Genomic DNA, 13205 nt, shown 5'->3' with positions numbered 1-13205 from the left:
GGCAAATCCAGAAATATTCTGGGCGTTAGACAGCCAGTATAACTGACAGCAAGACTGAGAGATGCTGCTCAACACAGGCAATGCATTTAAAGTTTAAATGCATTTGCAAAGGCAGCAGGTCACATAATTCCTGCCCCTCTTCCCCCCATAACAACCTGTGGTGTGAAGGTAAGAGAGAGGAAGATTCTTCTCTGAGATATTAAACATCTTCCATTCACTTGCCTGATACAGGTTTAGGTAGAATGTGCTTTGTGTGCCCCCAAACAAACCACATCCCCTCAGCTCAGCTTGCATTTTAGCAGCAAAAGTGGTGGACGTTTCCCATGAACAAGTTCTCCGACATCTAAGTCTCCCTGTGTACTTTGATGTTCAGCCACAAGGATTTCCTATAGCCAAGAGAGCTCTCTAAATTACCTCCCACAAGTGTCCTAGGAACACCCTTGGGAGCAAATCCCAGTCGGGGATGAGAATTGGTGAAAAATATGTCCCAGCCCCCTAACCTTCAAAGGGGCAGTTCTGAGGCACATTCTACTTGGTTCACAAAAGGGTACAGCAAGGATTGAGCCTCAGTTGTTCAGAGTAGCTAGCTTAATCCTTATTGGCTGTTTCTTTTTATTTGTCTCATTCTGTTTATACGCTCATTACTGCTTTCAGGGATCACCTTTGGCACTCACTTCTTTGTTTCTGGCTCTGCTTTGTGGGAAATGTTAACTAAAGTAGTGTTAAAAAATAATGAATGTATATATATTCCACTTTCTAAAATCCACGGCAGCTGTGAGGGCCATGAAGACACATTACGGCATGGAACAGCGCAAGGATTGGTGGCTCATCTGCCCCGACTCCTTCATGGTATTACAGAAAATCTACCTAGCCTCACCTTTATTGTGTCATATGAGACTGGAGAAATGATGAAACTGTCCAGATCACACTCGTTACTTATGTTGAAAAATACCCTCTTGACACTCCCCTTTAAGAAATATTTTCCCAGGAAAATGTAGAAGACAATGATGTCTCAGTTTTAAAAATTATCAGCATCACAGAAGAAAATATTGCTATGGTGATCTTTGCTTTAATGTCAGGTGTGCAAGAAAAATTAAATGAAATAGTAGATCAAACAAATGCAACAAGAAGAAAAGAAACAAAAGGCTGAAATGCAACCATTTCATGGCACTCCTGTTACAATTGACAATTTCTTAAATTGGAAGGGCAACTTTCGTGCAGAACTCTTGGAGATTACAAAGAAACAAATGAAAGATGACAACCAGGAAAAAGCAAATTAAGTGAGATGCAGTTATTTGAAACAGATCATAATCTTGATACATCTTTTATCTGGTTCTTGGAGGATGCTGAAAACGACGTGGATGTAGATGAGTCTTTGTTGCAGAAAATGGTTTGAAGCTGGAGGACATCAAAACTAAAATCTTGCGGATCCAGAGGGTTACTTAACTGACTAATTGTCCCTATCTCCAGAGAGGCTTGACGGCCACAGCATCTATGGATATACAAAGAGGGTTTTGATTTTCCTTTCTCCCCGCCCCCCCCCAAGAAAAAAATGTTTTTTAGGCAAATACTCTTCTGGTAACTTTTTTTGGAGCGGTGAGGTGGGGTGGTGGTGCACGGTCCAGGAATCAAGCCCAGGTCTCCCCCACGGAAGGCAAGGATTCTACCACTGAACCACTCGCACACCCTCTTCTGGTAACTTTTATTACTGAACTTGATAAACTGACCTTAAAATAAAAAAAAAAAAGAAAAGAAAGAAAAAGCAACCAAGCATGTTTGCATTCCCTTTGCAATATCACAGGACTGAACCTCGGCCCTTAGAACTCCAGTTGTAAGTGGTGCTAATGTTTCAAGCATGCCTTCTACAGGTTCACTCTCAAAACTAGCTGTCCCAGATCATTAGGGAGAAGAGCTTTTATTGTTCATAAATAGTGATGTAAATCTGATGGCTCCATACTACTAAAATCTTGAAATCCATAAAGAGTATACCCTAAAGACCAGATTCCACTACACCCGCTCATTCTCCTACAGCCCCATGTACCTCTGTATATCAGGGACCAGAAGTGGGATCAGAAGACATTTTCTTTCATTTCTTAATCCTGCTTTTTGGACATTACTTTTCCAGCTGCTTGGGAAAAAAAACTGTGCTTTTATTTGCTGTATCACCTTTTATTCTTCCTTGTATCTGTTGACATTCTGGATATTGCCTCTCATTCATCAAAGACTAAAGCATTACCACAGAAACTCTTTTGTTGCTCAGATGTGGCCTCTCTCTCTAAGCCAATTCTGCAGGTGAACTCAAGCTCTCCTCCCTATGTTTATAAACTCAGTCCAAAAACCTTCCTCTCCATCTTTACTACTGTCACCTATTTGGGTGATTTTAATATCTAGAGTATTAACTACCCAACATCCTGGCTTTCAATTTCTTAATTTCTTAAATTTCAATGACTCCTCTATCCTTCATACCTCAGCCACATACTCCCAAAGTTAACCCTGGACTTTGGTCTCTCCTAAAACTTACTCTGCCTCTAAAATTCACTGAATCAGACAATTCATTCTTAACCACCATCTCCCATCAGTTTTCTACTCTTTTTTTGTATCTACTTCCCATATATATGTTTTTCACACTTTATTTCTAGTCAACTGTAACATATACTTCTTTTTTATTGAGATATATTATTTATTCGCACGCCATATAATCATCCAAAGTATAAAACCAGTGATTCACAGTATCATAACATAGCTGTGCATTCATCATCATAATCAATTTTTGAATATGTCCATTACTCAAAAAATTTTTTAAAAATAAAAATAAGAGTAAAAAAGAATACCCAAAACATCCCATACCCCCCCAACCCCTCCTATTGTTTGTTGTCTCTTTTTCTTACTCATTTTACCACACACTGGGTAAAGAGAGTGCCAGTCATAAGGTTTTCACAATCACATGCAACACCTTAAAAGCTTTAAAGTTATTCAGGCATCTTCAAGAATCAAGATATTGGATTGCAGTTCAACAGTTTCAATATTTCCCTCAGGCTACTCCAATACTCAAAAAACTGAAAAAGGATATCTATATATTGCATAAGAATAGCCTCTAGAATGACCTCTTCAGTCTATTTGAAATCTTTCAGCCACTGAAACTTTACTTTATTTAATCTCTCATCCCCTTTTGGTCAAAAAGGCTTTCTCACTCCCATGATGCCAGGGCCAGGCTCATCCCCAGGAGTCATGTTCCACATTGCCAAGGAGATTTATACCACTGGGAGTCATGTTCCACATAGGGAGGAAGGCTTGAGTTCACCTGCAGAATTGGCTTAGAGGGAGAGGCCACATCTGAGCAATAAAAGAGTTTCTATGGTAATGATGCTTAGGCATAATCATAAGTAGGCTTAGCTTCTCCTTTGCAGGAATAAATTTCATGAGTGCAAGCCCCAAGATCGAGAGCCTGGCCTATAAAATTGGCAGCCCCCAATGATTGTGAGAATATCAGGTTTCCCCCAGGGGGAAAACCTTTTTATCTTAGCCCCTCAAGGGGGCTTTGCAAAAACTTTTTTATCTTCTGCCCAGATTACTCTGGGATGTATAGGGGAATTACATCGAGTTATACAAACCGATAAGATCTCATCCCTATACAAGGTTCCATGTAGTTATGGTGCTTAAATAAGCTAATTATGCAAGTTAAATTAGATAGTGTGCTACCGAAAATATAAATTTTGCCATTAAACATCTCTTCCTTTGGTCTCACACAGAAGTTGAAGTTTTCAAATACAGTCACTATTATCCTTTATCCTTTAGTTGGCTTTACCTTAGTCCTGCCTGTATCAGCTTCAATCCTATCTCTAATTGAAGTCTGATCCTTTTTCAGTGTTTCTAACAGTTGCTGTATGGGTTAATACTGACTTTGATTGCTGCAGAAATCTAGCTCTGAGTCTCAGGTGTCACAAAAATACCCAAAGTTCCAGGGAATGATCAAGTTATACACAAAGAACTCAGCATCTCAGAATTTAGAAATAATAGTTACAACTCCTGAATAGATGTGATTTCTGTAAGAGTTTACAATCTAGAAACCTTTACAATAGACTTTCACTTATATCACCCTCTCACCTCCATGGTTTCTGCTGAAAAATCCATACATTGTCTTATCAAGGTTCCCCTGTATGTGATGGATTGTTTTTCTTTTCCTGCTTCCAGAATTCTCTTTTTGTCTTTAACATTTGACAGTTTGATTAGAAGTGTCTTGGAGTAGATCTATGTGTATCTGTTCTGTTTGGGGTATGCCGTGATTCTTGAATCAGTAATTTTATGTCTTTCATTAAGATGGGAATTCAGTGATAATTATTCTTTCTGCCATTTTTCTCTTCTCTTCTTCGTCTGGGACACCCATAACATGAATATATATGCAGTTCATATTATCATTTAATTCCCTTAGATCCTGCTCATATTTTCCATTCTTTTCCCTATCTTTTCTTTTGTGTTTAGGATTTCAGATGTCCTGTCCTCTAGTTCACTAATCCTTTCTTCTGCCTCTTTAAATCTATTGTTGTAGGTCTCCATTGTGTGTTTTTAATCTCTTCTATTGGGCCTTTCATTCCCATAAGTTCTGCCATTTGTTTTTTCAAGCTTTTGAATTCATCTTTATGGTTGCCCAATGTCTTCTTTTCACCCTTCATATACTTTGCCATGTCTTCCCCAAATTCATTGATTTGATTTTTTACTTGATTTAGCATGGGTTGATTGAACATTAATTAGTTGTGTCAATTCCTGTATTTCATTTGAAGTTTTAGTTTGTCCCTTTGACTGAGCCATATCTTCATTTTTCTTAGTATGACTTGTAATTTTTGTTGATGTCTTGGCATCTGATCTCCTTGATTACTTTATTCTGGAGGTTATTTTCACTCTTTTACCTAGGGTTTCTTGTTGGTTGACTTTGATACCCCCCTCCCCTCCCTCTCTCTCAGCATTCAGTTCAACTTATTCTGGACCTATAGTATAGTTTCTACTTAACTGCTCAGAATTTTTCAGCTTTTGTTTTTCTGGTTCTTACCCTGCCTATATGGAACCTTCCTTTGAGGAGGGCCTCCCCTTATATGATCAACCTCAATTAGATTTTCCCAGATAAGGCAGGCCCAGGTCTCAGGAGGATGTAATTAGTATCAAGTTTCCCTGAAGATGAGACACAGTACCTTGTCTGGCTTTCCTGTGGAAACTCTAGACTGTGTTTTCCTATTCTGCCAAGCAAGTAGCACTTGTCAGCCTGCAGTTCCCCAATAGTCTAAAATGTTGTGGAGCTTTTAAATCTCAGCCTGGTAGGGGCTCACTGAGACAGAAGCTAGGTAGAATGCTGCCTTTAGCTGTTATTGATTCTAGCCCCTGGGGTCTGAATTCTTTGAAGGAGGGCCACCACTTGATCTGGGGAAGATATACCCCTTAGGGAATTATCTCCTTCACTTGACTTGCTATTTTGTCCCCCAGACCTATCTTAACTCCTCCCTTGCCTAGGTCAGTACTGACAATTGAATGTGCCTGAGGTTTTATCTAATAAGCTATTCAAAATACTTTTTAAAAAGAAATAAAAAAATAAAATCCCTTTCAGAGACAGTTCCCAGCCCCCAAGTTTCCCACCAAGAGCCAGGGTTGGTACCTGGCTTTATAAAGGGTCATAGGACCTTTTCCAGTATTCTGAGCTTGGCCAACTCTAAAAGCCTCCTTTTTTCTGTTAGCCCTGACACCTGTCTGCCAGGAGAGACCTCAAGGTTAATTTCCTACTTTCTCTGGATCTATCTGTGCTGGGAGTTTACGTTCAGCAGTCATATTTGTTAATTAGAACCATAATTGGGGCTTGGTTGAGCTGCCTTCCCCTTGCCCTAGTAGAGTGTGCTTCTTTTTCCCACCAGGAAGTGTCCCCAGCAGCCTGCCCTGCCAGTCGGAAGTTCAGAGGCTTTACTTACAGTTCTGTACTGTGATCTCAGCCCTTCCACCCTTTCCAGTCTAGTATATGATGTGTGTCTAGTCACAGATGTCCACCAAGCAGTTGCTCCAAACAGTTCCTGGCTATCTGCTAACTGCCCTAGAGGACTAACTAAATTCCACACTTCCCTACACCACCATCTTGCCCTACCTCTTAACACATATACTTCTTACCACCCATTTGTCTTCTCTTGTCTCCATTTCCTTTCAATCTATATCATGATAGTGATCTGTATCCTCTGCCCCTTTGTCCTTTTGGCTCACTTAAAAAAAAAAAAAAAAAAAAAACACCTCAAGATCTGGATAAATAAGTTCCTGGATGAAAACTTGAGTCCCTTTGCCTTTGCCATGCATGCCCATGGGCTTCTGAGCATAGCTAGAGAAAAATCACATAACCTACTGCTATCACTATAAATTCATGATCACCAAGCTCAGCTGGGCCTTGAGTACTTCCCAAGACTCCTGCTGTGTTTCAAATCTTATTGTTCCTCTATGCTTTACAGTGACTATATCCAGCTTCTCTTCAGCTGCCCCTCTTCCCATTTCTGCCCCCCATCAAGGCTCAGAGGTGAATCTGACAACTACTGCATTGTGAAATTAGAAGCCAATGAATGGGTGCTCCTGAAATCTCTACCATGAAAATCTTCATACCCACCTACATCAGAACTTATGCTTCCCTCTGCCCCTTTTGTTATAATGTAGCAGGTGTCCTCCCTCTTGCTTAAGGCTAATGCCTACATTTTTCCTTTTGATCCCATTCCTCATCTCTTCTTAGTAAACCTGCTCTATTATCACTCTTTCACTTATATGGTCAATAGCCTCCTCCTTTTATGTCTACTCTCCTCTAATAGCTCAAGTCTCCCACATCTAAAAGATCTCTTCTTTCATCTCAAATCAATGAGGCAAAAGTATAATTTATAATAAGGACAAATCCAAAGATATACAGTATTTTCTCCTACTAAGGACATGAAGAAAGAGGCACTTTTTCACACATTCTTGGGAGAACAAAATGATTCAAACTTAATGAAAGGCAATTCAGTAATATCCACTGTCCGGGACTTCTCGCTCAGCTTCTGGTCCCCGGCCGGCGGAGGGAACAGGAGGGAGAGAGAGACAGACGCAGACAAACCGACTCAAGTGACAGACACGGGTTCGAGACACGCTGCAGTTGTGAGCACAGACCTTTACTGGAGCTAAGCTTGCAAGTTCTGTTACAAATTCCGCGCGGGACAGAATACCCCGCGGGGGAACAACCTCTATGCGGCCGTCAGGTACGGCTCCCTATGGGTCGTCTCCCCCCACCCTGTCCGGGTAACCTCTTATATACTGTGCCCAAACCCAATAGGTTAGTGCCACGTATACAGAGGTGATTGGAAGATAGGGTTGGCGGGCGCGTGCGTCATACGCGGAAACAGGATGCGGGCGCCATCTTGACTCACTCGATGGGCGGGGGGAACTCTAGAGCAGGCCGCAGCGTGTCCACTAGGCCAGACCCGGGAGGCGGCTCTCCACAATCCACCAAAATTAAAAATACATTATCCTTTAATCCAGAAATTCCACTTCTGAAATTTTATCTTAAAAATGCACCTATGCATGTGCAAGTTTTCATCTGTACAATGGATAGTCAATGCAGCATTGTCTTTGTTTGTTTTAAAGTTTAATTTCTATTTTATTTTTTTCTTTGCATGGGCTTTGGTGGAAGTCGTAGGGCAGCACCCACAGATCTATATCAGGGTGGGGATGTTCAGTCCTTTGCGGGTTCACGAGGATAGTTTCTGACTGCCTTGTTGTAAATGGCACAATCACACAATAATGTAGTGTCACACACAGTTCAGGAAGCACATAGGGATTGAAGACACTTGCCGCAGAAATGTCCCTGACAGCTGTGGTCTCTGCTATGTTTTGAATGACAAACTTCTTAATGACCTTATTCTAGAGCACCTGGAGGTGCTTTTGGGCATGGAATAGGCTGCACGCAGCCGGGGTCCTTTTTGGCAAGACCATTGTTCCTTATTTTCTTTGTAATCTTGGAAGTGAGCACCTAAGATAGCTACAGGATTGTTTTTTTTTTTTTTATTAATTAAAAAAAATAAACTAACACAACATTTAGAAATCATTCCATTCTACATATGCAATCAATAATTCTTAATATCATCACAGGATTGGTTTTTTATTTTTCAAGCATTCCTTGCTTTTTTAAAAAAATTTTATTGACAAATCTTCACATACATTCAGTCCATACATGGAATGTAATCATAGCTCACGATGTCATCATATAGATGTATATTCATCACCATGATCATTTTTAGGGCATTTGCATTACTCCAGTAAAAGAAATAAAAGGAAAAAAATTCATACATCCCATACACCTTGCCCCTCCCTCTCATTGACCACTAGTATTTCAAACTACCCAATTTGCTTCCCCCCTTATCCACCCTATTATTTATTTATTTTTATCCATATTTTTTTTACTCATCTGCCCATACCCTGGATAAAAGGAGTATCAAACACAAGGTTTCACAATCACACAGTCACATTATAAAAGCTATATAGTTTTACAGTCTTCAAGAATCAAGGCTACTGGAACATAGTTCAACAGTTTCATGTATTTCCCTCCAGCCACTCCTATACACCATAAACTAAAAAGGGATATCTATATAATGCATAAGAATAACCTCCAGGATGATCTCTCAACTCTATTTGAAATCTCTCAGCTACTGAAACTTTATTGTCTCATTTTTCTCTTCCCACTTTTGGTCAAGAAGGCTTTCTCAATCCCATGATGCTGGGTAATGGCTTAACCTGGGAGTTCTGTCCCATGTTGCCAGGAAGATTTACACGCAGGATTTTTTGTTTTGCTTTGTTTCTGTATACTGTATGGAGGGGTCACATTTCATTATTTTCCCATGTGAGTATCCTCTTATTGCAGCATCATTTGTTGAATTTTGTTTGTTTGTTGTCTGTTTTTTGGGAAGTGCATGGACTGGGAATCGAATCTGGGTCTCCCACATGGTAGGTGGGAATTATACAACTGAACTACCCTTGCACCCCCTCAAGATTGTTTTTAATAGCAAAAAAGTTGGAACAAATCTAAATGTCCCACTATAAGGACTAATCTGGAAAGATATGTAGGCTCTATGGTTAAGTATAAAAACAAAGTTAGTATGCTGCTTTTATGAAGAAGGGAGAAATATGAATTTATGTTAGTATTTGCTCAATCTATCTAAAGAAATAGGGAAAAGATTCCAAAAAACTAATAACCAGTGGTTGCATATAGGGGACAGCATGGGGAATGAGCCATATGGGGAACTGGGTGTACATATGTGAGAACAGACTTCTCAATATATGTATTTTTTGAACTGTTGAACCAAGTAAATGCGTTATTTATTCAAAAATCATGAAATCGAATTTTTAAACATTTTGCTCTCCAACTCAGGTATCTACTCCAGATACTGAACTGGTTCTCTCTTTCTCTTTGAATAATTTTTTTCATTTACTGTCACTATTTCCTTACTTCTTTCTCATTACCGTATTACAATCTGGCTTCTGCCCCCTTTGGTAACCAAATTGTGTTTGCCTAGTATCTCCAACAACCTCCGTATCTCTAATGTCGATTAATTTTTAAAATTTTTTTTAGTTTTTCTCTTGGCAACATTGACAAACATCCTCCTTTCTGATGCACTCTCTTCCCTTTGCCTCCATGTCTCCACACAATCCTAATTTTCCATCCATCTCTCTTTAGCCCCTTCTTCTGCTTCTATTACTCAAACATTAAAAATAGGATTTCCTCAAAATTCTGTTGTTAATCTCTTCTCTTCCCTCTCAACACTATCTTCCTAGGATATTGCACCCAGAACTACAGATTCCACTGGACTTCTCCCTTTATATTTCTAATCCCTTTCAGAACTGAGGCATTCATTTTCCATGGAATTCATTTCCTGGCAGCTTCCTTTGACCAAGAGCAAAATCTAGAGACAGAGGCAGCCAACTCTTCTGAAAGTTGTGGAAGGGAATCAGAAAAGCCTGGATTCAGATTCAAATCTGCTTGGCCTTGGACAATTTAATCTAATATCTCTCTACCTTAGTTTTCTTATTTGAACAGTGAGGATCGTATGCACATGCCAATTTTGTGATGGTAAACTACATAAAATGTCTGTTATTGCTATTCAATAAATATTCTTTTTCCCTCACACTATCATTTTTCTCCTATAAATTTTATCTTCATTTGACTCAGTGGTTTGGGGTGTGGAAGAAGTTTTGCTGTCTAAATTCTTCATTAGTTTTTTAAAAAGACTTTCACATTGATTACAAGTCTCACCTTCAGTAAGAGGTACTGCCTAGCATTAATTTTATTTTTCTCTGAGAGTCTTGTTTTATGACTTCTGTGGGGCAGGAGTGAAATAGACACAATTATTTGGAAATTCATCAAGTCAAGGAGAAATATGGTAGAAACATTATCACCAGAGGTCAGGAATCCTTTAGCTTCACGTAGACTAAAGCAGTGTTTCTCATCTGCAAAGGCCACAGGAATCAATTGAGGATCTTGTTAAATGTGTTAAACTGCAGACTGATTTAGTAGGTCCGGGGTGGGGCCTGATAGTCTACATTTTTAACAGTTTCCAAGGGGATGGAAACATACTTCTTATGTGAGGATCACATTTTCAGTAGCTAGAGAGCCTAGAGGTTCCACTTCCCTAGAAAAATGAATAGATCCTTAAGTTCTTTTTTTTTTTTTTTTTTTTTCACATGGGCAGGCACCGGGAATTGAACCTGGGTCCTCTGGCATGGCAGGCAAGCATCCTTGCCTGCTGAGCCACCGTGGCCCACCTGATCCTTAAGTTCTTGTACAAATAATATATATCTTGGTTGAGTGTGCTTTGGTTGAAATGAAAAAGGGAGCTGTTCATTCAATTTTTACTATGAACACATGCATGAGTTGAACTGTAGGTAGAATGATCACAAACGTTTTTTCTTTTAGGAGCCTTGGATTTGGAGTCAGACGATGCAGTTTCAAATTTCAGCCTCACTACTTATAATCCATCATGACCTTTGGCAAGTTACTAAACCACTCCAAACCTGTCATAAGGTAATCGGAAAGGAGAAATGAGATCGTGTTAAGGTATTTGGCCCATTCCTGACTTGTGTACAGCATTTAGTAAGTATTATTTAAATATGAATTTCTTTAGCAACTCTTGCCAAATCAACTCATCAAGTAAATACAAAGAATACTGGCCAGACCTTGGTTTAAGTCCATGCTCTACCCCTAAGTAGTCATAAAATCCTGGACAAATGGGGGGGCCGCGGTGGCTCAGCGGGCAAGAGTGCTTGCCTGCCATGCCGGAGGACCCCGGTTCGATTCCCGGCCCCAGCCCATGTAAAAAACAAACAAACAAACAAAAAATAATAAAATAAAAAAATACTTTAAAAAAAAAAAAAAAAAAATCCTGGACAAATCACTTAGGAGCTACCTGTCTCTTATATGCCAGATAAGAGGTATTGGGTTGGATGACGGCTATTGGTCTTTGGGCCTTAGTAGTTCACATGATTGTTTTCCAGAGTTCACTAAATTAATTTTAAACAGCTTTATTGAGATATGCTTTGCATACCATATAACTCACCCATTTAAAGTATTCAATTAAATGATTTTTAGATATCCAACAGATATGTATAATCATCAACACAGTTAATTTTAGTTCTAAAATTCTCATAACCTCAAAAGAAACCTTGTACCCTTTAGTTATTATGTTCCTACCCCTCATAACCCTCACCTCAGCTCTAAGCTGCCACTTAACTACTTTCTGTCTCTATGGATTTCCTTTTCTGTGTTTTCATATGAATGGAATCATATAACGTGGGAGTTTGAAACTGTATATACCCAAGAAAAACATTTTCTTAAATCTAATCCATTCCTTTGGGTGTAAATCCATTGTAAGTGGGATCTTTTGATGAGGCTACTTCAGTTAAGGTGTGACCCACCTCATTCAGGACAGGTCTTAATCCTATTGCTGGAGTCCTTTATTAACAGAACAAATACAGACAGAGAGAGAGTCATGGAAGCCAGAAGCTGAAATCAAAGAAACCCAAAAGAAAAGGGGGAAACCAGCAGGTGCTGCCATGTGCCTTGCCATGTGACAGAGGAGACAAGGATTGCTGATAGCCAGACTTCAAAAGAAAGTATTGCCTTTATGACACCTTAATCTGGACTTTCTTTTAGCCTCAAAACTGCAAGCTAATAAATTCATTGTTCAAGTTGATCCATTTCATAAGTATTTGCATAAGCAGCTTAGGACACGAAAACATTGATATGTGGATTTTGTGACTAGCTTCAAAGATATATATTGAAGCAAGTTTCAATACTTCACTCTTCTTTATAACCAAATAATATTTCACTATATGGAATACCACATTTTGTTTATCCATTCATCCATTGATGGTCATTTGGGTTCTTTCAACTGTTTGAAAATTATGAATAATGCTGCTATAAACATTCATGTACAAACTTATGTATGGACATATGTTTTCATTTCTCTAGAATATATACCGAGGAGTAGAATTGCTGGGTCATATGGTACAGTCCATGTGATTATTGAGTACCTCTTCTCTGTAAGGCAGATGCAGGCAACATTAAAAAGAAACTGCCTCTTGACTCAGAATGGGCTGAATTGACAAAGCAAACCAGGAGTTGAGGGAAGCAAGAAAAATAGAAGAAAAGAAGGATCCTGACATGGTGCTAGTCCATTTCTTTTCAGATAATGACTGCATTTGAATGTGAGGTTAACTCAGCAGAAGTGGCCTCCAGAGATATCTATTTTATTTCAATAATAAAAATATTTTCATCCCTCTGGTCACCACTCACCATCAGGCTATTGGAGGAGGGAAAGAGAAAGGTACGTAAGTCTGCTTAGTCAGCCACTGACCCTCAAGTTTGTTATGAATTCAATTGTCTCTTTTCCCACAAATTTGAGGCACATAAAATAATGGGCTCACAAGTCTCAAATGTAAGATTAAAAACTTATACAAAATGAAATTCAAAATATTATATCATAAAACCAAGGGATGAGAAAATAAAGCTCTCAATAAAATTTCAAGTTCAGTATATTTTGAAGGACTTAACAGAAACATATATAGGAAGGTTTAGATGCTATGTGAACAGATATTAAAGACATATCAACAAATAATTATACTATCATAAGAAAATAATAGGATTTTTTTTTTACCATGAACTATGCCAATGAATT

The 13205-nt window shown here is 39.0% G+C and overlaps 1 protein-coding gene and 1 pseudogene across 1 annotated transcript in view; one reads left to right on the top strand and one right to left on the bottom strand.

Annotated features, from left to right (window-relative positions):
- The first annotated feature begins 801 nt into the window (after window positions 1-801).
- LOC143645234 (RWD domain-containing protein 1 pseudogene) lies at window positions 802-1396 on the top strand (annotated as a pseudogene).
- Window positions 1397-10845: 9449 nt separating this feature from the next.
- LOC143644704 (uncharacterized) overlaps window positions 10846-13205 on the bottom strand; it is an 86517-nt gene continuing 84157 nt past the window's right edge. Inside the window, exon 3 of the transcript XR_013156823.1 lies at window positions 10846-11043. The gene's annotated coding sequence lies outside the window, so the exon portion shown is untranslated. The remainder of the gene's footprint in view (window positions 11044-13205) is intronic.

This window comes from Tamandua tetradactyla, chromosome 8 (assembly GCF_023851605.1).
Source record: "Tamandua tetradactyla isolate mTamTet1 chromosome 8, mTamTet1.pri, whole genome shotgun sequence".
NCBI lineage: Eukaryota > Metazoa > Chordata > Mammalia > Pilosa > Myrmecophagidae > Tamandua > Tamandua tetradactyla.
The sequence above is the reverse complement of the archived record's forward strand: the minus strand, read 5'-3'. Positions and strand labels throughout refer to the sequence as shown.